We start from the raw sequence: 27,028 nt of genomic DNA on the forward strand, positions 1-27,028 counted from the left end.
GGTTACAACCATTGATGGCTCCAATCCAGCAGCACCTCCCCAGCAGCAAGAACTCTCCTCTTCACCTCTAGTAAAACAATCACCCAATAGCTCTAACTGTAAACCAACAGCACCTCCTTGCTTTACACAAAATTCCAGCCTCCTTAGACCTCATAGAAGAGCTCTATATATAGGAGAGAAGAAGAGAGGATGAGTCAGCTTGAGGCTGGCATAGAGCTGACTAGTGTCCTCTCCCTCTTCAGTTAATCTTCAGTTCTTGTGTCCACTTGGAGATCCTTGCTTACACATGGTGATCAAGTACCTCTTACTCATCACAGGGCGAATCTCATGAACCAAGTGTCAGTTTGGAAGCTTCCTGGGCAGTTGACACTTTGTAGAATGACTGTGCCACTTGGCCAATCTCGCCCAGCGCAGGTAGCCTTCATTAGATTTGACTTCCAGCGCAGGTACAAGGAGGAGCAGTTGCATTCCAGCGCAGATGCTCAGTGGAGCAGCTGACATGATCCAAAATTAGCCTGTTTTGAAGTGTTTTCAGGTGGAGAACTGATTGGAAGTGTTGTTGTTTGATGACCTTGTTCTTTTAGGGGTAAGAACAACATGTTTAGGGACTGAGGATCCCTGTATTTATTGACATTTCATGCTCCATGCTGCGAGGCACAAAAATGTCTATAACACAAATTTGAAGCTTTAGAGGAAATGTGAAAAGGAAGAGACCAATTAGGACCTCTCAAAACTAGTGCATGTACTAACCTTTCCTTCAATGTTTCAAAAGACTGTTGGCAAGCTGTGGTCCAAGAAAATTCACTATCCTTAGCCAGAAGTCAGAAAAGAGGGGCAGCTATCTTAGAAAAATTTTCAATGAATCTCCTATAGTAACAAGCATGTCCTAAAAAACCTCTTACTTCCCTTTGAGTTTTGGGTGCAGGAAGATGCAGAATGATTTTGATATTTGTTGGATCAACATGGATACTTTTACTAGAAATCAAATGGCCAAGTACCACTCCTGCTTTGCATATTAATCTACATTTCTTGTCACTCAAGGTGAGATGGGTTCCTGACAATGAAGAAGTACTTTTTCTAGATTTTTGAGAGCTTCCTGAAAAGAATCACCAAACATAGAAAAGTCATCCATATAAATTTCTACAAATTCTAGTTCAGCAAAAATGGCTAGTACATCCCTTTGAAAGGTAGTCGGGGCATTACATAAACCAAATGGGATCACTCTATAAGAAAATGTACCCCATGTCCATGTGAAAGTAGTTTTATCCTAATCTTCGGGTGCAATTTGTATCTGGTTATAACAACTAAAGCCATCCAAAAAGGAAAAATATTTCTTTCCTTTAAGGGTATCAAGCACCTGGTCAATGAAAGGGGGAGGGAAGTAATCTTTGAGAGTGGCGTTGTTTAATTCTTGATAATCAATACAAATACGCAATCTTCCATATTTCTTAAGTAGTATCACTAATAGAGAGACCCACTGACTGTCAGAAATAGGATAGATAAAACCTGCATCCAAGAGTTTCTGTACTTCTTCCATCACAGTATCTCTTAGAGTTGGATTCATTCACCTTTGGGGTTGTTATACGGGTCGGGATCCTTCCTAAATATAGATATAATGTGTACAAGTTTTAGGAGGAATACCCTATATATCTTCATAGCCCCATGCAAAGGCACTAAGATGGTTTTGCAACAAATTCACAAGCTGCTCTCGCTGAGATGAGTCCAAATCTGAACTAATATACAAGGATTTACTGGGGCTAATCTCAACAAGAGTAGTATCAGGCTCAGGAGTACTCAAGGGGTGGTCAAATGCAGCGGTACAGAAGAATGAGAATCATGGTTATCTTGAAAATCTAGGCTGAAAATCTAGCTCAATAGCTCAAAATTAGGCATAGTGTCTAGATTATTCAGGAAATCTTGAATCTCATCTTCTTGTGAAGACCCAGTATGCTGATGGATAAGGGAAATGGGTTGAGTCTCCTCATCACTGCTTTGATCCAACCATAAAGTATCTCGAAGGTCTTGAATGGATCTGGCCGGGGGTATAAGGTAACTTTCTTCCTAGAATCTCCATGCGAAATATACATATCACCGGAGCAACATCCAATATATGCATCGACTGTAGCAAGCCATGGTTGACCCAAGATCAAGGGATGTCCTCCTACTAGTGTTATGGGAAAATTTAGTGTCTTTTCGAATGACTAACCCCTAGACCTAGTAGTAAGTCTAGAACAACAGTTAAAGTAATTCCATTGCTTTTCCTATATCTAACAGATAAAAGAAAGAGGAGCAAAAGTACCAACCTGTATCTCTCACTCGATCCGTCTTCCCTTTGACCACTTTTGCCACTCCCCTCCATAATTAACTTTCTTGAAAGGTACCTACACACAAGTCGAGATAGAAAACCATCAAAGCATACATACCAATCTGTTAACTAAACATATTATAGAATCGAAAGTACAATATACATCACATAACACATGAATGGGAAAAGCATAGAACTCTTTATTCATAGAAAGGAAGATTACAACCCATGTAGATGCATGTTTGATTCAGCGTCATCCTCCCAACTTCAAACTCTTATCTCCTCATGGAAACAACAATTCGACATGATAACATTATTCTCTCTACTAATCTCATCCAAGCAGCATTTCCTTAGCTTAAGAAGTCTCAACCTTTTTAACCAGACCAGCCTTTGAGAGCTTGGTCCTTTTATAGCTAAAAAGAGGAGGTTAAGCCATTAATGGTTCTCATGAATTCTTTGCCATATTTTGGAAGTGGTTCCATGGAGGAAGGGATAATGGATTAAGGTTCATCCATATCCTTCCTCATCCAAACGCGAGCCCAAACCCTCAAGAAACCTCTAGAAGCATCCATTGGATGAGGAATCCAATGAATTCATTTGAAAAATTCGATGGATCTCACCCATCGCAGGTGATGCAAAGGCTAGGTGCTATGCGTAGCACCCTGATAGTGTAGTGTGTGCCATTCATTGCAGCCAGATAGAAGGCCACCTGCGATGATCTCCTTAGGGACATTTTTTGGATGAATGGTGTCATGAAACTCTTGGGAAGCAAGCATGATGTAGGTTAACTTCATTATGGAATGAAAACAACTGAATTACGGGTTGATAGACCCTAATAATATAGATCTGGAAGTTGGGATTGATGTGCCCAAATTTTCCTGTAACAGATGCCTCCTAAAGCATGAAGTTGAAAACAACCATGTCGAGTGAGGTGCTTTACCACTTGGAGAGAAGGTTTCGAACCAGAAGGTGACCTGCATCAGTTACAATACAAATATCATGATACTTTGATTTTTCCTCACAATTAGCTGAGGGAAGGCATACCCATGCTCAGCTTTATAAACTTTCATTACATGTACAAATATAGTCATCTACAGATGTAGACACATGAATGGATGCCCATGAATGTAAGGCCATTGTACATTTGATATAGTACTCCTGAATATATCGTAGCCCAGATGGATGAAACTAGATCCTGGGTCTTCCATCTCGTCTAATCTTTCACTCAAGTACAAGTCTAACCATGCGAATAGATGCTTTGAAGTCAAACATGGAGAGACATCGTCTAATTACCAACCAATGATGTAAGTCGTTAATAGACGCGAGAGGAATCATGGATAATGATAATGACCCTCAAGGTATTGTAGTACATTTTGCAAGGTGTGAATAAATGATTTGATGTCGAACACCATACGAAGTCTTTCAGTCGAAGGCCATTGATGTCAACCTATCGCTGAAAGCGAGAAACATGCCATTGATGTATGCAAGCCTCAAGGTACTGAAGGGGTGTTTCTAAGTAAACTTCTTGGATGATGTGTTGATGTCGACAAGAAGCAACTGGTCACAGGAGGGCCTTGATGTATCCCACATCAACGACACGAAACAGGGTAAATGATTTTTGGAGATGAAACATCGACTAACGACACAAGGTTCAGGAATGGCGGGCATGAAAAATGAAGGTTTATTGTATTGTAAAGGATGAAATTTTGAATTGAATGACTTCTCTTGAACATATCGGTGACACTAAAGTGAATTGGTAGCATTGATCCAAAACAAAGTGATGGATGGTATGATAGACCAACGGTGTGATAACCATCAAGCTGAATGACCCAACCCACATAGTCATGGTGATGAGGTGAAAGTGTCATGTTCAAGAGTGACCTGCTACCATAAAGTGTTCCTAGCTTTTTCCCATTTTCCCCAGTCATTTCTGACCAGTACCTCTTTATTTTTTATCAAGCTTGAGGAGGATAACATATGCTTGTTGTATAATTTCACCCTTTGGGCGAATCCATCGCTATTTGATGTTTTAACGAGTCTAGCAAAGGTGAAACTTGGTCTTGTGTAGATGAACAAGTTTGTCGCTATTTGATGTTTTTAATGAGTTCAATGACAAAGATAACTCGGTCCTTTTCACATTTAGAGAGTCTAAAAAGGGACTAAAAGGAAACTCCACAAGTTCTTTTTCGTACATTTGTCTCTCAAGCTTGAAAAAGCATAAAACAATACAAGAGAGAACCTATTGATCATGTTTGACCAACGAGTACCTTTTTCGTAGTTAATATATCTCAGCCCGAAGAAGGGGTAAAACTATACTGATTAGATATCGATTCTAATCCATTAACGAGCTAGAAATGACAAGCGCTTAACAATCTTTTCATGTTTAGAGAGTCTGAAAAGAGCTTAAAGAGGACTCCAATTTGAGGAACGAGTGGTGTTTAGGGTAGCAACTGGTTCCGGCGATGTTGGAACTTCTCAAAACATGTTGATTTATGTGAAGAGGCTGGCTAATAAGACCACTCATTGCAACTATTCCTAAAAAAGGGTAAAACAACCAAGTGAAAGTGTATGATCGGCCAAAGGGATGGTGGTGATGGAATGAAACAACCAAGGCTCATCTGATAGAAAAGGCTGATAAAATGGAAATCACGAGGGTTAAAATGGAAATGGGTTCATTTTTACACAAGCTTGAACCATAGGGAACTATGCTTGGATTTAGTTTCATGTTTACACAAGCTTGAAATGAAAAAATATTCTTGGATGCAGTTTCATTTTTATCAAGCTTGAAATGAAGAACTATGCTTGAGATTGGTTTACATGCCCCCAGCGTGATAAAATGGAGAGTCTCCTGAAACTAGATGGAAGTCACGTCGGTGAAGCAAGAGGGTTATCCAACACCTTTTGGCTTCCTCCAGATAGACAAAGGTGAATGGGGTGATTCCCTTCACATAACCTACAAGGAAACTTAACTTTACCACTAGGTGCATGCCCCCCAAGCTTCATTACATTCACCTAAGTAGACTACACAAGGCTATCAAGTGGATGGAATGAAGGTTCTTTTACGAGATCAAGTGAAAGACTCGACTGGGATTTTACGAGATCTAATCAAAGACTCGACTTGGAACTTGGGACCTTGTTTCATTTTTAAATGAGATTGACACAAGACAAGAAACTCTGCTTAGTTTACTTATTTCATTTTTTAACGAGCTTGACACAAGACAAGGAACTATTCTCATACTCCTTGTTTCATTTTTTAACGAGGTTGACACAAGGCAATGAACTATCCTCACGGGCCTGTTTTATTTTTTAACGAGGTTGACACAGTAAAAGAACTATCCTCATATTCCTTGTTTCATTTTTTAACGAGGTTGACACAAGACAATGAACTATCCTCGAAGACCCTTGTTTCATTTTTTAATGAGGTTGACACAAGACAACGAACTATCCTCAGGCCCCTTGTTTCATTTTTTAACGAGGTTGACACAAGACAAGGAACTTTCCTCAGAGACCTGTTTCATTTTTCAATGAAGTTGACAAAGTAAAAGAACTATCCTCATAGACCCTTGTTTCATTTTTTAATGAGGTTGGCACAAGACAACGAACTATTCTCGGACCCTTGTTTTATTTTTTAACAAGGTTGACACAAGACAACGAACTATCCTCGAAGACCCTTGTTTCATTTTTTAACGAGGTTGACACAAGACAACGAACCATCCTTGCGCCCTTGTTTCATTTTTTAACGAGGTTGACATAAGACAATGAACTATCCTCAGAACCTTGTTTCATTTTTTAACGAGGTTGACATAAGACAACGAACTATCCTCGTAACCTTGTTTCATTTTTTAACAAGGTTGACACAAGACAACGAACTATCCTCGGACCCTTGATTCACAACTCATAAGAGGTCATGAAGGAGAGATCTAGTTCCAATGCCCCTAGTACATGATGTACAACATCACTGAATTGATCGCTAGTTGATGTAGGTATGGAACAAGTTTCCACATAATTAACCCATGGTGGGGATGATACCATTGGTACAAAAGGACCAATTAGGGAAGATGGTTGACTGGGAGTCATATTTGAACTGGGAAATGAAAGCTAGTCAATGGTGACAATCTTGCCTATGTGAGAAAAAAATCACTCGAAAGAGTGTTGAAACAATAGCTCCCATGCCATAAACATAGTCACACACAAGAAGTAAATTGTAATTTAATGGGCCTGGGACTACCATCACGTTCAGATAAACAGTTTTTCCTCCCAAAGTAATAGGTAACTGACGGAGGATCCCTAATGGTTGACTAGTTCCTCTGTTAAAACCCAACAGATTCTGTGTAACAGGCACAAGCGATGGTGAACCAAGTGCTTGCTAAGAAGTTGAGGAAATGATTCTCACTGATGCACCTTCGTCTATAATAGTGCCAGATACAATCATATTACAAACTTGTACTATGATCTGGAAAGGCACATAAGAAGGAAGGCGAAATCCTGCTAGTTGATTCCAATCAAAGGAAGTGACTAGACTACTTGTAGGGGGTACCGTAGAAACAAGAGGATTAACCCCTTGAGTTACAAGAACTGGAGGATTTTCCTCCTGTCTTGATGTAACAGGAGGACTGCCCCCAAGTTCGTTAGAATCTGAAGTAACAAAAATAACTTGAGTGGTTTCATGTTCACTCTCTTCGGGAAAGTTACGATTTGTTGAATGTGAAATCGGGTCAACTATTACCTCGACCTATTGATTTGGGTCGGGTATAGACTCAGAGGATTCACTTTCAGAGAGAGTGGGTTTGAACGACGGTCGATTTTGGTCAGTCAAATCATCAACTAGTGAAGGATTTAGGGAGAGTTTCATGTAACCAGATGGAAGTCGCTGTAGTGAAGCAGGACAATTATCCAACACTCTTTTGGATTCATCCAGATAGGGAAAAAGGTGAATGGGGTGATTCCCTTCACATAACCTACATGGAAACTTGACTTTTCCCTTCTTTCCATGATATTTAGTACCACTAGTTGATGGTGTGTCACCAACATGATCTCCAGAAGTTGATGACACAGGATGATGTAAACAGGAAGACCATTCTTCTAAGATCTGAGGAATATCAGGAAATTTTTGAAGAAGATGGTCTCTCGCACAAATTTTGCATGGATATCGAACTTTGTGAGGCTTAATGGACAGTTTCTCATCAGATTTAGCATTCAAAGCAATGGTTGCTTGGTTGCCCCTTTGTTGAATTTGCTTCTTCTTCTTCTTCCCTTTCTTCTTCTTCTTAGCCACCTAGTTACTAGTACTAATACTTTCACTAGGTGAAGAGGAAGAAGGGGAGGAAGAAACAACCGAGGAAGAAGGCAAAGCGTTAACTTTAGGATCAACTGGAGGTTGATTTTGTCCAGTTGGAGGTGTACTCGATTGCGGATGAATCATGACATTTTGAACCAAGGAGGTTGAAAACAACCATATTGGCAAGCCAATGGTAAATCCCGGAAGGGACAATGTAGCCATATATGGAGCACCAATATTTCCAAATGGAGGAAAAGGACTAGGATTCCCATCAAAAGGAATTCCTTGATTGGTGGACTCCGGATTTGTCGCCATATGTTTCAACTTAAGATCAACTAAAACACAAGCGTGGAGGATGTTATCCGTGGTCAATTAATTTTTACGACACTAGAACTTAACTTTTCTTTTTCATTTTTTAAGAGTCGAGAAAAAGAAAAAGATGACTCTAGTCACTTTCGTTGTTTAATGAGCTTGAAAGGACAAGTGCTCAAATGAACCTTTTTGTTTTAAGGAGTCGAAAAGGAACAAAAGTGACTACTCTGGAGATACTAAGCAAGAGGGTTTACCAAACTAATAAAAAAACTGCAATATACACCTTAGTGGTAAATTAAAGAGAAATTACCAAGGATTTACCGTACGACAGTCAGTCTTCCCGAATGCTGTGTTCGGTGCATTGTGATCGGTAAGGCAACAGACTCGGCTTCCTAGGGATAAAGGATTTAAGCCTATTGGGGTATCCCATTATATACGTGACGGTATAGGGAGCACAAGTCTGTACTAGTACTTACCGGTTCAGAGAGGAGGAATCACCCAACCTAAATGAAATGACAACCACTAGGTTTTAAGACGCTGGAACACATCTCTAGCCTAGACACCTCTAGATGTTTGCGTTAAATTCCAATGGATTATTAGGTTAATTGAGGTTAATTTTAGGTTGATCTTGCTTAAAATTTGTCTTTGGGTTTCACCACGTGATGTTTTCCAAAATTCCTAAGAATGCAATTCAAATGAGAAGCACTCTTTCTATTTTGACAATGAAAATCCTAGCTACAAGGGAAAAAGCAAGCAAGTAATTTTTGGATCAAACAAAAAAGAGCACTCACTGATGCATTTCCCTAACCATTCCTTTTAAACACACACATCAAATCCCCTAAAATGAAATTACATGTATTTCTTTTTCTTTTCAGTTCTCCTTAATGTGAATTATGCACTAAGAAAAACAAATGCACAATGATTCCAAATCTCTTTTCACAAAAATGTCGATTTATGAAAATTTCACTTAAAGATAAAGGAAGACTAAACGACACTTTCAACTTTAAGGAAACAAAGATTTTTGACACTTAAACGAAAATATGAATCAGATGCACAAATAGACCATTCAATTATTTTAATGAAGGAATATTCTACAACACTTCGTATTTGACAAAACAATCGACTGAAACTACTTTTGACAATGGACTACAAATGATAAAACAAATACATAAACAAACATTTAACAATCCAATCTAAAATGCATCGAACAAGGAAACAAAGACTGCTTTCAGAGACAAGAATTCATCTAAATCCAACAGACAACTCAAACAACTGAAAATTGACTTAAGGATTCAGCTCCTAGATGGGAAAACTGCTCCAAAAGGAACCATCGCAGGCCAGGGTGAGGGACAATGCGATGCATAGCACTGTCTCAGTTCATAGGGTGCCATTCATTACACTGTCTTAGTTACAGAGCTGTGATGATTGCAGAATGACAATTTTATGCTCAAAATTGACTCAAATTTCAGTGAATTGAACTTAAATTCGATGAAAAACAGAGGGTAAAGTATGTCAAAGTGTTTTAAGAGATTTATTAGCTACTATAAGGATAGGATCTATCCCCAGCAGAGTCGCCATTTTGTTATGGGAAAATTTAGTGTCTTTTCGAATGACTAACCCCTCGACCTAGTAGCAAGTCTAGAACAACAGTTAAAGTAATTCCATTGCTTTTCCTATAGCTAACAGATAAAAGAAAGAGGAGCAAAAGTACCAACCTGTATCTCTCACTCAATCCCTCTTCCCTTTGACCGCTTTCGCCACTCCCCTCCATAATTAACTCGCTTGAAAGGTACCTACACACAAGCCGAGACAGAAAACCGTCAAAGCATACATATCGATCTATTAACTAAACATATTATAGAATCGAAAGTACAATATACATCACATAACACATGAATGGGAAAGCATGGAACTCTTTATTCATAAAAAGGAAGATTACAACCCATGTAGATGCATGTTCGATTCAGCGTCATCCTCTTAGCTCCAAACCCTTCTCTCCTCATGGAAACAACAATTTGACATGATAACATTACTCTCTACTAATCTCATCCAAGCAGCATTTCCTTAGCTTAAGAAGTGTCAACCTTTTTAACCAGACCAACCTTTGAGAGCTTGGTCCTTTTATAGTTTAAAAGAGGAGGTTAAGCCATTAATGGCTCACATGAATGCTTTGCCATATTTGGGAAGTGGTTCATGGAGGAAGGGATAATGGATTAAGGTTAATTCATCTCCTTCCTCATCCAAAAGCGAGCCCAATCCCTCTAGAAACCTATAGAAGCATCCATTGGATGAGGAATCCAATGAATTCATTTGAAAAATTTAATGGATCTCACCCATCGCAGGTGATACAAAGGCCAAGTGCTATGCATAGCACCTTGACAGTGTAGTGATTGCCATTCATTGTAGCCAGATAGAAGGCCACCTGTGATGATCTCCCTAGGGACATTTTTTGGATGAATGGTGTCATGAAACTCTTGGGAAGGAAACATGATGTAGGTTAACCTCATTAGGGAATGAAAAAAACTGAATTAGGGGTTGATAGACCCTAATAATATAGATCTGGAAGTTGGGATTGATGTGCCCAAATTTTCCTGTAACAATTGGGTTCTTTGGCTTAAGCACAATGAAATCAGTAGGATATTCCCAAGAATCTAATGAGATGATCATATCGTCCAATACTCCTTCTGGCTTAATTTTAGATCTATCTGCTAATTCAAGCATAGTGGGAGTACGACGAAGATGAGATAACCGAAGTTGATCCATGGTTTTCTTAGTCATGACATTAATGGCTACCCCCAGGTCTATAAGAACATTAGAGACAAGGACATTACCAATCTGAACTGAGACAACAGGGTTTTCGAGAACAGTATATTTTTCCATAGACACACATCCCGTCATCAACTCTGCTGCTCTACCAACAAATTGAATGGTTTGGGGTTCCAATCTATTCCTCCCGGGTTTCTTGAGACAGAGTTCCTTAATAATCTTGGTACAAATGGGGATCTCTTTGATGGCTTGGAGCAGGGGTATCTTAATGAAAAGATTTTAAAGCTCTGATGCCAAGCTAGTCTCAGAAATAGGCTCACTTCTTTCTATTACTAGCCTCTCTGGGAAGGGAGGTTGGTTGGAAGAAGATGGCAAGGATTCAGAGGGTAAGGGCTGCTTAGTGACACTTTCATAGAATGATGAAGTGTTTCATCTTCTTCTTTCTCTTCAACAATCACTCTAGGTTGCTTTTTATTTTCTGATGTTACAGTCCTTCCTGATATTAATTGAATATCATGAACCCCAACTAGAATAGGCTGGTACTCGAATAAAGGTGGGTTTGTTACATAAATCATTTGCACTGCTTTATTATTGTTAGGATTGGGCATAGGTTGAGTAGGCAACTCAGGAGGTCAAAAAGGTGGAGTAGACTGACTCGGAGGTTGAGGCATTGAATAAGGTGTATGTGTAGATGGATATGACTGCATGGGTGGCTAGTAGGAATATGGAGAATGAGTTGGCCCTCTCCAGCCTTGTTGCCATGGTTGAGAAGGTTGCCCATGCCGATATTGGTTCCCATACTGCCACTGCTGACTAGTGTTAGGATAAGAATATGCATGTGAATTATAACCAAAATAATGTGGAGAAAATTCAGTAGCCATACCTACACCTATCTAAGGCCAACTTATTTTTGCTCCCATAGCATACAAGTATTCAGCTTCAGGCTGTCCCCCTGTAAATATAGCTTTAAGTCCTAGTATAGAGGGACATTTTTCTGTGACATGGTCTTCTGCACAAATATCACACTTATTAGTTTCTTTCAAATTAAGAGGACATTCTTTAGGAGGATGCTTGTCTCTACATTTAGGATAGAAAATACTTAATGACTCTTGTTCCTTCATGAGTTTTTGCTGAAATTTTAAAGAGTCCAACTGTTTGGTAACAGTATTCATTATATCAATTTTCATGTTTTCCATTTTATTTTCTACTCCAATAATCATAACATCAGTAGATTCGGTTTTTATATTTCTATTTTGAGTTCCTCTACCGGATCTATACTAATTTCTTGAAAATTTCCTGCATAATTCACAAATTTGTTCGAAAGTTTGCTGAGAAATATTACTTTGTCCTAACAGATTTAAATTATTTCTAGCATTATCAGTAAGTCCTCTTAAGAACAAGGTTCTAATAGTACTGGAATCAAGCTTAAGTTTCGACCTTTATAAAATATACAGAAATATTTCTAGGTAGTCTTCAAGAGTTTCATCATCATCTTGTATGATTGTAAAAATCTCATCCTGCATGTTCCGAGTTTTGCAATATTCTTGATATTTAGACAAAAACACTCTCTTCATCTGATCCCAAGAGGCTATAGTGTTTCCTCCTAACCCCATAAACCAGCGTAAAGCTGAGTCCTTGAGAGTAACATGAAATAATCTTAGCTTCTGAGCATCAGTTGAATAATCATAACTTCTACACAGAATATCAAACTCATATAGAAAAGAGTCAGGATCTTCATGAACTTTACCATGGAAATGAGGGAGAGCTGACGGAAACACAAAAGTGGATTGTTCCCTACTTACCTGGTTTTCACTAGTCCCTTCCACATGATCTTCATGGTCTGCCATTGTTTCCCTTTTGCTCCCAACAGACTAAACCACACCTAAACTATTGTCAACAAAATCCAGGTGGACTGTTCCTGAGTGATTGGTTTGAATTGGATTAAGCTTCCTACTCACAGAAGGAGACCCAACAGGAGAATTGTTTTCAGAATTCTTTCGGCCCTTAGTGGGCTTTGAACCCTTACCTTTTCTAGGCATTCATTTCAAGAAAGAAATAAAAATAACAAAATAATTTCTAATAAAAAAAGGCTGTCAGAAATCAATCAACACCAGTAAAATTCCTTCAAAGAATTTTTTTTTCCTGCAAAAAATAAAGGAAAAATTACCTATATTGTATAATAAGAAAATTCTTACCAAATCAAATTGCCTCCCTAGCAACAGTGCCAAAATGTTGGGTGTAGGAGTTACACTTAAGCAAATTCCTCAACACTTAAATTGTCAACCCGATGGATTCGTAAACTTAGAGACGAAGCACAGGGAATGTCAGAGATGGTATGAATATTTCTAATGTCAATCACTACTTTATTTAAAGGAAAGATTACAGAATCAAACTAAAAAAAGGCAACTTGAACCATCAAAATAATCTAAGACTAGAACAAGCAAGAATGCATTTGCAAAAGGGATTTATAAATAAAGGGGCAATCACTCTAGCTAACTATTGATTAACTACTGAGTGTGTGTTTTTTTCTTTAGCAGAGACACTTAGCAGTCTCATCATATGGGCCCTTCAAAACTGCTTATGTAGAGATTTCCTTCTTGCACTAATCTGTCCTGCACTATTGCAGTTTTCTTGCACTAGTGCAGGAACAGAGATTTATGCAGAGGGTATAAATGGTGTCTTTACTAAAAACGTTTTTCTTCCTGCAAGGGCTTGAACTTTTCCAGGTTCGAAGCACTCAGATCCCGTGGTAAGAAACTAGTTCTTGTACCGGATCAGAGCTTCTTGCACTTAGCATTTAATTCTTAAAATAAGTGTTTAGTTATTGCAAGTGCTATTATATTGTGAAATGAAATTGCACACACAAAAATGAATGTTTCTAATTTTGACAGAGTGCAGAAATAAAGAAACAATCCATATAATTTATCCTGTCATAAAGTGTTTAATGAAAGCAAGAAAATTGTGGGAAATAAACTAAAAAGGCTTGCTACATCACACCAACGCATAATGGTGTAGGTTCATTTCTCCTGCTTGGACTAGACGGGGAAACCAATCTGAAATCAACTGCAGAAAATGAATAGCACACCAACGTGCACTAGTGTAGGTTTATTTCTCCTGCTTGGACCAGGCGGGAAAACCAATCCAAAATCAATTGCAGAAAATGAATAGCACACCAACGTGCACTGGTGTAGGTTTATTTCTCCTTCTTGGACCAGGCGGGAAAACCAATCCGAGATAAACTGTAGAAAATGAATAGCACACCAACGTGCACTGGTGCAGGTTTATTTCTCCTACTTGGACCAGGCGGGAAAACCAATCCGAAATCAGGTGTAGGAAAAGGAAATTTAACTACTTCACACAGCGGATCCGATTTCACTCAAATAGGAATACATGTGCTTGAAATTAAATCACACTTGACAATATAAACATAAATTACAAGAAACAGGAAATAGGGTAAACGTGCTAGGTTGGTTGGGCCCTAGCCAACTAGCGCGTTTCCCTTTCAAATAGAAACGCTGCTCAATACTTTATCAATTCATCATCTTTCAAACATAGAAATATGATTTATAAAACATGATACAGAGCTCCCTTCTTATTAATTCACTGAGGAAAATACATGCGTGAATACATAGTCTAGCCCTGATTTGGGCGATAACAAAATACAAGCTTGTTACCGCCTCTCTGGATGTATCTCTGTTCTATACAAACTTCTATCAAAAAATATCTCGTCCTATTTACATTCTTCATTATATAGATCTTTGGCCGAAGGCCAAAAAGATTGTTTAACCAATTACATAACCGATATGCAGAATTTATCTTCTCGGCCTTCAAAATTAGACAGTTCAACGAAAATGGCTGTAGCTAATCTCCAACTATTCGTTCTTCATAAATTCAAGCTTGGCTGCTTTTAGATCGATCTTGCTGTCATGGCTAAAGCTCGGATGCCTTTCGATTGATCCTTTTGTCATGGCTGAAGCTGCTCAAAACAAGGCAGTGATCAAGGAGGTTCGGATCTACTGCAAGGATTTGCTATGCTAGCACTGGTGCAAGATCCGATCCCGCACTAGGATAAGCGATTATGGTAAGCACTTGACTACCAAATAAACATTGGAGATATCGATAAGTTACAAGAGTGATTATAAGCAAGAAATCATGTAATAAATAATTAATTAATGCTAAGTTGAGTTAAAAATATGAAATATAATGTTCATACGAAATATGACATCGTTCTTGGACTAGTGAAAGATGAGGGTGTATAAGAGAGGTAAAACAGTGGTAAATGGTTATGATTTAGGAAGGGGAAAATGGAAAAAATAGAGCAAATTAGGGGGCTAACAACCTTGAGGTGGGGAAGTTATGCAAAATTGGCTCCCCAATTTTGTGTCCCTTTCCGAATACTTGCTCGAAGTGGGGATGTATCTTATCAATTGGCTCTTGCCAGTCTTATATGTATACATAATCTATTCCATGTATGTTTTTTAAAGAAGTACATTTATGATCCTATTCATATAATTAATTGGTAGGATGTACATGTAAAGAATAAAGTGAAAGGATTTTGTATGTGTTTCTTAATTAATGATTAATGGAAACTAACAACAACTATAATAATTGTGAATGTAGGTTGATCCAGATGGAGAGTTCTTGGTGAAGCCTTTGTGCATTCTCGATCGAAGAGAAATCATGCTACATAAGCGAGATATAATCTAGGTTATAATGTAGTGGAAGCACTTTATCCTGGACTAGGCAGCCTGGGAGGATGAAATATAATCTAGGTTATAATGTAGTGGAAGCACTTTATCCCGGACTAGGCAACTTGGGAGGATGAAAATTTTATGCATGAGGCATATCCCAACCTATTCTAAGGGCCTAGAAAACATTGACTACAATGTTTCGTTCAAGGGGGGGAAGATGTAATACTCCTAGTAAATTGTAAATATTATAATTTACTTTTGTTAAAGCTACTTGGAAGACTGTGGGCCATGGTATGAGATGAATAAAAGATAAACATAAATGCTTATTTTTCTAAATTTCATTAATAAATATTGTATGTGGTAAGCCATGAAAATTACGATGGGAAAAGATGCTAAAATAGAGTTTCACATAACTCACAATTATTCCTCTCCCTAAAGATAAATCGTCTTAGTTAAGGGAAAAGGGAGCTAAGAGGGTGACAGGGGAAAACACCTAAGGCAACCTTGTGAACTTGAAGCCTGGAAGAGAGGAAAGTAAAGTTGTTAAGCTTGATACCCTCGGCCAGGGCGTTATTGATGGAGGCAGGACATTACCCAAGTAAGGAATCCTTGAGTTGGTTGACTAGTGGAATTCCAAACTCAACCTTGTGTGGTCAATTAAATCCTAGACTAGACCTGGTCAGGTAAGAGAATGACATGGGTTGGACCTGGTATGGTCTTTGTCACGAAAATTGTTCTAGATGTGAATCTGACATAGGGGGAGTTTTGGTAGAGGATACTAGTTCTCATTAGTTGGGTGGAGCATCCTTTTTCCCACTATGATTTCATGGCAAGCACAATTATTGGAAAACAAATAAGTGAAGTATGTTTTCCCTGTATACTTGTATTTCCTGTTATGTGGTGAAATGTTATGATTTTAATACTGATACTATGAAAAGTAAAAGAGGTCATAATGATGATGAATTAGGTTAGTTCTAAGTTTTACTGGACAAAATAGATATCCATCCATTTACTTGGAACAATCCTAAATTCCTATATATTTAGAATAGAAGATATATGGCAGGTCCTAGAAATAGGTCCCATCGACCTTATAGACAGTGAATAATAAATTCAGGCATATGAATCATAGTAGGATATGTGACTAAATATAAATTCATGTTGTGCTAATAATGAATAAATGTGATCAACAAATTTATTAAGATACCACAAAATAAAAAGATGAAATTTTACAGAAACAGTTGGTTTGAGACCTGTTTTTCTCATCTGATAACAAAAAAAGAAAGAAGAATAGAACATGTTTTTTTAATCTGGTAACAATAAAGAGAAAGAAGAATACAACTTGTCTTTCTAATCTGGTAACAATAAAAAGAAAGAAGAATAGAATAAATAGATCAAAACCCTTTATAGTGTAAATGAAAAAAATGGATTCAACATTTTTCCTTTTAAAAAAAAAGACAACGAATTTGGAGAGTTTGATACACGTTTTACTAAGAATCGTAATTATGGTAAACACCAATAACACATTTTCTATAAATTTTATGTAGATAAATGCCCAAGTTAAATGAAACACAATTTATACCAATAAGGAAAAACAAAATACCTCCTTATATTTATATATTTATCAAAATTTTATCTTGGATATATGCACTAGTGGTCAAAGGTCGTAAGGTAAAACTAACAAATTTTATTTTATACAAGAAAATAGAAGGAACCCAGCTCATAAAAATGAATTTTCCATGGAAAAGTTCAATAGTTAAATTATATACATTAAACCAGGGGAAACGACCCAACCCTAATGGGTGAATAACTCAAGGCCATGTGGCCATCAACCCAGTTGGCTTTCTAACTTATACATGACAGGAACCTTACCAGAGCGGTGTCACAATATTCAACTCTTTAAAGGAAATTAGTAAACCCTAATTCATTTTCGGTTTCGACCTGTCAAACACCTGGAGTGGAAAATAGTAAAGAGGGATTCTCTTAGAAACTGGAAGCATTATATGCGAAGTTGAATCCGTGCTCACAGGGATGTGACCTAATCTGTGTAAATTCCAATAAAGGTTTCGTCAGAAGACCAAGGTTGTGCCAACCAATAAATTAAGGAAATCGTGAAATAGGGTTAGGGTTAGGGTCTATGCCTACCTATAACCATTACCTGAGAGGACGACCGTAACCATTGCGTCGTGCACAAATAAAAAGAAATTAGAATTATTGAGAGAACTACGTGTATGGAAGAAGGGTTCAGTCAACAAAAACACCTGGAAGTTAAGATTGACATGATGAATTGAACTATACGTACAATAATACAACATTGAGGGCGGGGTAGGTTTTCTCCTCCAAACATTAGTTCCTTCCGAGAAACGTTGAAATGACCGTTGCCATATTTGCTAACTTACCCAATGTGCAAGCATAAAATTAAAAAAGCAAAGGGAAACATTCAAACCTGGCTTAAATACAATTCCGCGAAAAAGAAAAAAAAATTATCTAGTGATTTAATACAAATGGTATGTGGTTAGTATGGACTCGGTTGTGGAATTCACCTTTGTGAGTTGAAGTAACCCGAAAAAAGAAAAAAATTGCGAATAGAATTTTTTTTGTTGCAGAGCTCATTCCTGCAATTGAATGGGTGCAACGAAGAGAAACACGGTGTCGTGGGAGGGGAGGTATTTACTCCCATAACTTTAGAATTACATCCACGTCCTAGATTAGGACCTTTGATAGGACTTTGTATCTCTATTCCCAAGGTGGAGTTAATTCCCAAGACCATAATTCTCTAGGCAAGTCTAGAGAATTCGAAAGAGGGGTGTTAATAACTCTGCATTGATGGTCATCCACATGTATAGAGACTTGATTATCAGATTCCAATGGGAAATATCCGTGAAGCAGAAGCATTAATCCATAGAACCGAAACATTAAAAAAAAACCCTTAGACATTGATGCCAGCAGCTAGTGCACCATGTGGATTAAGTCAAACATCATCAATGACAACCTTAGGTTTGCATGGGAGGAGGTACTCACATATATCTACAAGTGAGCAAGAGTATAATTAAACGTAATTCATGTAAATGCATAAGGACCATAGTAATAATGAAGCCACAAGGGTGTTATGAGAATTTATATTTTACAACGTGAATAAGAGTAATCCATATTGTTACCTTGCACTCAGTAATAATATTAAAACAATAAGAATTTCATGCAACTTGGCATTGTTTATTAATGTATCTTTATAATAAAGAAATTCACCAATGTAAAAAAAATAAAAATAAAAATCGGAGAAGTATGTTCCAAAGTCCCTAATTTAAAGCGAAATTTACATCAATGCATTGGTCATTTTGTGGTTTCCTCCCAAATTTGATTAAGATCTAGGTTTCCCTATTCACTCGTTTTCAGAATTTGAAGCACCTCTCGCAAGGTCACAATATGTTGTCCTAGCCTTTCAAACTAGTCCATTTTCTTTGCTACCATTGCTTGAAGCCTTAAGAGTTGGTATAATAAGTTATATTTAACTTTCACTTGTTTTTGTTGTCTCATTGCCATGGCCATCATATGAATTTGGAGAGTACCAATTTGTTCTATGTTGATTTGCTTTGTTTAATTAATAATTATTTTATCTTTTTAAAGTTTATTTTATCTTTATTTTTATTTTTATGTAATTTTACTAGGTCAAAATATTTAGATAACATAACATAATAAGACATTACAACATGTCTTCCATATTTAACTAGAAAGTAGATATAACTAGCAATTGTCCCAAAAGGTACAAAGAGAGGCCGATAGAATTATTAAATTGGAATTGTTGAATATTTCTAGAAGAGTTAATTGGTTTGTGTAAAACCTTGTTTTCTTGGACTGGATCATCGTGCAATTACTTTTCTTTAGATGTTTTGTTTATATCTATATTACAAGGAACACATTGAATGTCTTATTTTATTTCTGCTATCCTTACTAATATCCTTTCCGTGCTTTTTCTTGATCAATTTGATGAAATATTCCATTATCCTTTGGTCAAAGTCCTCACCTACATATTAGTGTACATCCCGGTAAGTTCAAAGCTCGAAAGCCAACCAAAAAAGTCAATGATAACCACAGTGCACGTATTCAAATTCGTAATGTAAAACTGCCAGACAGAGTTCAGACAGATTACCTCAAAGATGGGTATCACCGTTTGTAGCCAAAACCTCAAAAACTCTGTTATCAATAATCAGAACACTGACATCAAACGTGCCACCGCCAAGATCAGAAACAACAATATTTTTCTCTCCACCATTCTTGTCCAAGCCATAAGCTATTCCTGCAGCTGTGGGTTCGTTGATAATACTAGCTACATTCAAGCCAACAATTGCATTAATACAGACAAACATACACATAATTTCTACAAACTCAGAAGCCCTCCTACCTCTCTATTTGCCATCATTTCCATTATCTTGGACGTCTCCCCTAATTACATCTGTCCCTATTTCTAGAAGCTATTTCCACCTAATCCTAACAAATTTGCTACATCTGTCCCTTAAGGACACCCTGGCATAACTTCCTAACTAACCAGATTCCCTAAATCAAATATCACAAAGAGAAGAAGAATGCTGCTCTAAGTGGAGGAAAAAATATCTAATATGATGCTCGTGCATAAAAAATGCAGGTTACAATAAGGATGAGCTAATTGTAAATAAATGGCTTTACAATGAGATCTTATCTGACAAGAAAATACATCAATTTAGCGACCATCAACGTAAGGTCACTAATGGTACAATTAGCCCATCATCTAAGGATTAAAGCATCGAGCGAAGATCTTATGGTCTAGGAGGAGAGATCGAAAGGTTATTCATTATTGGTTGTTGCATGAAGAAGAGCATTTGATGTGTGGGACCAATACTCTGTCACCAGCCTCCTGAATAACGATCCTTCTTTCTCCATCAGTTTCAATGGATGATCACACTCCACCATCTCACATGCATGAATTCAAGATCATAATAGTTCAAATTAGATATAGGTGAATAGATCTACTTTCAGTACCGCCCATTTCCTCGAGTACAACAAATTCAGATGAAACCAATCCATGCATACAACACAAAAATAAGATAGAATGATAGGGCCTTACCATCACTGATGGCAACAACCATGTCACTGTCTATAACAGTAGGTATCCTGTGTGCAACAGTAATTACAATGCAACTTGCAAATTCCTTTCTAATTATTGTTTGGAGAATGGCAGATGTAGCATCATCTATTGATGTTGTTGCTTCATCTAGAACAAGGATTCGACTTTTCCTTAGCAATGCACGTCCCAAACAAAACAATTGTCTTTGCCCAACACTCCAATTCTCTCCATCACTCCCCACTGCATTTTATTGATCTTTTAGAGCGACAAAAAACTTCCAAATCTAACAGCCAAATTCATGGCCATGTCAAAGAATTTTATTGCATTCAAAAATATATATTTACTACAAAAATAACCTGGTGCATCTAAGCCATCCACCTTCCCTCTTACAATGTCTCCAAGTTGACACTTGTTCAGAACCTTAATCAAAGCAGAAAATAAATTCATGGCATTATTTATTTTTTCATTCTACATATGATAAACTCAGTTAGAGATTATGTTGAATAGAATTTACATACTTCCCAAATTGTTAACTCTGAGTGCTCAGATAATGGATCTAGGTTGAAGCGAATAGTTCCATGAAAAAGAGTTGGCTCTTGAGGAATAATCCCAAGGCGTGACCGCAAATCATGAAACCCAATAGAGGTAATATCCAAACCATCTATGGATTCTACTCCCTGCAGGTTCAACTAATCGAAAAATAGCACTAATGAGAGTGGTTTTCCCACTTCCCGTTCGGTCAACAATCCCAATCTTTTGCCCTCCTTCAAATGCACATGTAATGCGCCGTAAAACAAGGGGACTGTTGGATCTATATCTAATCTGCACACGTATCAAATATATTTGATTGAAAACATCATTAACCATTCAAATTTATAATTTGAACATTCATCTTTTTAGAAAACACAACTCAGATACCTTCAAGTCATGTAACTCCACCTTCCCACGCGAAGGCCAATTATCTGATGGTCTGTGATCTTCTATAATGGCTGGTGCCTCACTAGGAATGTGCATATACTGTTTGATGCGTTCTACAGAAACAATGTAGTTTGCAAGTGTACATTGGTTTTGAATACTTTTAACCAACAATATGTTCAATGATAGACCATAAGATAGGGCCATCCCAACGAAACCTGCACCAGTTCAATTTGTTAGGCATGATTAACTTATATACAAAAGTGTCCAGTAATAGCAGAAATCTCCCACAGTTGACATTTAGTTTCATTGTTCAACTTCATACCAGGATTGAAGCTGCCCTTTGGGAGTAGAACCACAGCAAGAGCAGAGGAGCAAATAACAGTTGCATTTAACATCTCTAGACGCTGGATCAACCATTCATTTGCTGAGAAACCGTAGAAAAAGGGGCTCAAATTTTTGTCAATAAGGTCTAAATTCTTCTTGAAGAACTGATCCTTAACCCTGAAAGCCCTAATGGTCATTGTTCCTGCTATGGACTCGCCAAAATGATTTGAAATAGGTGATTTCGTTGTACCATTCAGTCTCATCAATTCTTTAGCAGAAGAAAAATAGTATTTCTGATTAAATTGAACAAACAAAAAATCAATTATAATTTCTCTCACAATATTGGCAGTCAAGTAAAGAGTCTTCTCAAGAAACTTGTGTGAATTAGTGATTTACCTGGAGTCGAAAGGCCAAATAAATCAATGGAATGGCTGCAAACAAAACTTGCCATGTCACAACAGCCACAACTCCAAGACTACTGTAAGAAATCATGGTAGATGACATGCACATGACAAAGCTGAAAGGAATGTCTACGTCAAGAATGCTGAAATCTGAAGAAACCTGGAAAAGGAGGTCGACAAGATAAATGTCAGTAGCTTTCTACCCTCGTGTATGTTAAATTTCACTTTTTGTCAAAGACTTAATTACGTAAAGAATGAAGCCTATCGTAATTACGTAAATGACTTACTCTGCTGAGAACTCTTCCCAATGGAGTTGCATCAAAGAATGCCATCAGTGCTCAGAATAAATAAGTCAGAAGCTCAGAAAAGAAGGATTTTGATGGCTTAAGCCCCAAAAGAACGGTGAAAAGTGACCGAGGGAATAGGAAAAATATAGATGTGAACCGAATGGCTGAGTACACTATTATTAACCTTAATACACCGATTTGAGGACTTTGCAACTTAGTAGCCATCTAAGTATTTCCTAAAATCTGCCCAATCAAGAATATAAGATGACCAAGACTAGCACATATACAATATAAGAAACCTTTATTCTGTTTCAAATAGTCAATGTATGGCTTCAGACCGGTGTCCCCAACTTCCTTCTCTTCCATTTTAACTAGCTGAACCCCGTTAGAAGCTATATTTGAAATCAGTTTTTCTGACTGTGACTTGCTGCTTTGAATATCTCTCTCTTCCTTGACAGGTTCATCTTTTGTGGATGGCTTTGTCGCTGCTGATTCATTGGAACCAACAGTGTTATTGTTTGCATTCACAAGGTCCCTAAATGCCTCACTTGAGAATAACAGTTCCTGATATTGCCTGGCTTGATGAATCTCACCGTCCAACATCAGCTGCAAAAGAGAGAAACTTCAGTGTAGAAATTAAAAAAAGTGGTCAAAACTATTAGCATTAAATTATATGTCAAAGTTGCATAAAATATTTTAATGTGCCATCCATCAGAAAACTTTGCCAAAAGATGTTTACAAGCAAGCAAACAACTTCCACATGACTAGGATAACTGTTTACTAGCCATAATAGCATCAAATGCCGGGAGAAAATCAACTTGGTGTGTTACAAGTGCTCCCATTATATATTCCTACACATCAAAATATGTCTATTAGGAAGCTAAGAAAAACGAAAAGCATTGCTATAGAAAGCTGCAATGCACAAAATTAGCACCAGCTACATAATAATTTCAAAACCTTTTATATCAAAAGGAAATGACCATATTAACCTTAAACAAGCTAGTAGCAGTATGAGCATCAACAACACTGAAAGGATCATCCAAAAGATAAATACCAGAATCTTGATATAAAGCACGGGAAAGCTGTATCCGCTGTTTTTGGCCACCACTGAGATTGACAGCTCTTTCTCCTATTTTAGTCAGATCACCAAAGGAAAAATTCAGGAGATATTTGTACAACGAAGACTTTAAGATAACCGCCTGATATTTCTGCTCCTCCTTGTGGCATCCGAATAATATGTTGTCTCGTACCGTTCCTGTTTGAATCCATGTAGTCTGAGAAACATATGCGAGGGTGCCACAGACTTGCAATTGCAGAGGCAGGGCTGATTACAATGAGAAAAAAATACACCAATTTAAATGGTTGATAATATTAGGTTAAACTAGGGAATTCCAACGAGCTCCTCGCTGAGCCACTTCCGATTCGAAGGTGGCCTAAGCAAGCTGGCATACTGTTGGAGATCCCTGGTATCCTTGTGCATACTCTTGGCAGCCTTCTTCATGGCCAGCGCAAATACGAAATCATCCATACCATCCTCATTAATATAAACCTCGATATTGACCTCATCCTTACAAGGAACTATAGAATTATACATCCTCGAGATCAGATCATGTCTGCTCTAAAGCTCCATGGTCGCCAACAAGCCCTGGCACTATCGGCGCTCGCTGGCATAAAACTTGAAGACAATCTGTACTTTCAGCAGCAGGGGAGTATCGTTTCTGTCCCCAGTACCTAATAGATTAAATTTTTTCTCAAATATCCTGTCCTTCGTTGCAAATTGCGTCGCCTAGGCTAGGGCGATCTGCTCGTTTTACCGTAGTTGACAGCAAAGGCGATCAGGAAAGTGATGCAGAAGAACTCTATGTAGTTTTTGCATAACAGGGTCAGGTTCAATGCACAGTAGAATTCGGAGGTGAAAAGAAGACAACTTAACCAATATTTGGAAAAAGCAGTGAAAGTGCAGTGCATGCTTGCCACATGACACTTCAAATCAACGGTTGAAAGTGTCTCACTTGATCCAACGGAGGAGAGTGAAAGTGTTGACAATTGTTGATGCATAGGAAGGCCTATCGGCCTAATAAAAGTAAAATAATATATTACATATTATAATTTTTAAATTAGTTGTTTTTTATTATAAAATAAAATATTTTATTATTATTATAAATCACTAAATTATTAATTTTCCATTACGAGATAAAAAATAATTAAATGATTTTTAATTTATTAGAAATGATTAACTTCATATTATAACTTTTTCCCGTTATATTAAAACTTAAGAGGGAAAAAATACTTTAATTAAAAAAACATTTTTTTTATTATTAAAATTTAAAGCTATTTAAATTCAATTTTTTTTATTATAAAATAAAATAGTTTTTTTTTTTTTAATTATTAAGTTTGTCATCCAAAAGCTTTTCTAGTTCTCTAATTAACTTTTTTTTTTTATGAGTGGTCTAATTAACTTTCTCAAAGACTCTTTTTCAGCAAGACCAGTTCCAACACATTCACTGGAAGTTCAATACCACTGAAGATAAAATGTCCAAGTTGGCCATCTTGACATTCATGGCAGAGTGTTCATCACACTCTGGAAGGGTAGCTTGCAGATGGATGACCCTCTTGGCAGAATGTTCATCACAGTCTCGATGGGTAGCTTGCACATGGATGTTGGCTCCATGACAATACCTACTTAAACTATATCTATTTTATTTTCATTTTTTTTTGAAGTATAAGGACTATCACTTCTGGTTGCAAATGTTATTTTGCTTGTTTCTCATTACTTCTTCATATTAGATTTGGAATGAGTATACGTTTTATTTTTATAAGCCTTTCTACTATATTTGGAAGTGCCCACATGGGACCTCACAACATGCATTTATTATACTGGTTTTTTTATATTCTATTAACAACGTCTTTTTATTCCTCAAAAAATAAATAAATAAAATTATGAAATTTTATAGTGTGAAATTTTCATTGGTCAATATCATTATAATCTCAATAATGATAGTCATCAATTTAATTTAATTCTAAAATTGACTTTTATATCTTCAAATGATTGGTTTAATTTGTTTAAATTTTTCTGATTCTGAAATTTTACAGCGTGAGAGGGTCATTCTAGAACCTAGTAAGATGTGTAAGGTTGTTCGTCGTGATGTTGAAATTTTGCTCATGTAAACCAAAAGAAAAAAATTTAAAAAAACCAAAAATTAAAAAATTAAATAACTATACAAAACATTTAAATAACTTCAGCTCATAAAAAAATTGATACAAAACATTTAAATAGTGTCGACTCATTAAAAAAAACGTTAAGAAATTGGATCCATCTCACTTATGTTAAATCCGTATTTAAGACGAATCTATACTAGTTATAATCTAAATACTAATAGTTATCAATTTAACTTAATCTAAATACTAATAGTTATCAATTTAACTTATGCATTGCATATTCCATAAACCTGACACAATCGAGATTGAATCAACTGTATAGTAAAGAATAATTTAACAATGGCTAACTCATTTACCTCCCTAAAAGTTTAAAAATTCTTTTCATAAAAATTAAATATTTTGTATTTTAATTCGTTTATAATTTTATTTAAAATTTAATGAAAATATTTGCAAGAAAAACTTCGGCGTAAATCACATGTAGACATACATTTATCCACGCGTTTCGAACTAACTAGAATGGTTCATTGTCAGGACAAGTTGAAGAAACAGATCCAGCTTAGCGTGATAAATAGTCTAAACAGAGTCTCCAACGGCTAGATTGTCTAACGGCTAATTTTGACCTTAGGAGCGAGATCAAATTATTATTTATTAATTTAATATTATTATTATTATTATTATTATTTTTATATGGAAATAAGTTAAATTAGGTAAAATGGTTGGTTTTAAAAAGGAATTTATATATATATATATATATAAAATTATAATATTAGGTTATTAAAAGTTAGGATTAATAATTTGAATGGTTGGTTTTAAAAAGAAAATTTATTTATTTATTCAAATTATTTAATAATTAATATTGGTATTATCTATATATATATATATATATATAAATTAAAATCATAATATTTGGTTAATGAGTATTTTTATTCAATAATAATTTTAAGGTTAAAGATGTAATTATTTATTTATTTAAATTATTTATTAACAATTTTATATATATATATATATATATATATATAATAAAATTAGGTTATTAGGGTAAAAGTTAGGATAATAAGTCAAATAATTTTAATGGTTAGATTAAAAAGACAATTTATTTATTTATTTAAATTAATTTAATAATTATATATATATATATATATATATATATATATAGTAGAGAAAGATATTAATTAATTATTATTATTTTTAATAATTTATTTATTGATGATGATAATGATGATGATGGTTAACGTCCGCTGAGACCAAATAATGATCTATCGGACCTAAAAAGACAAATTATTTATTTTGATTTAAGATTTTATTCCTATGCTCAAAAAACTTGGAGAGAAGCCTCCCGAGTTCACTATAATTTTGGCATTGTAAAAGGCTACGAAGGTCAGTATTGTAACAAAGGTTGTGAAATTGAGATCTAATGTGGTTGTATGCAGGGCACTCTAAGAGGAAGTGGTTTTCATCCTCGATGCTCCTATTCTCACAAATATGGCAGATC

General features: G+C 36.4%; 1 pseudogene; it reads right to left on the bottom strand.

Moving 5' to 3' along the window:
* Positions 1–20,041: 20,041 nt before the first annotated feature.
* Positions 20,042–23,971, bottom strand: LOC149142025 (ABC transporter C family member 10-like; annotated as a pseudogene).
* Between the last annotated feature and the right edge of the window lie 3,057 nt (positions 23,972–27,028).

Source organism: Pinus tabuliformis, chromosome X (assembly GCF_031772625.1).
Source record: "Pinus tabuliformis cultivar Carrire ecotype Pingquan chromosome X, CPIR1, whole genome shotgun sequence".
Classification (NCBI taxonomy): Eukaryota; Viridiplantae; Streptophyta; class Pinopsida; order Pinales; family Pinaceae; genus Pinus; species Pinus tabuliformis.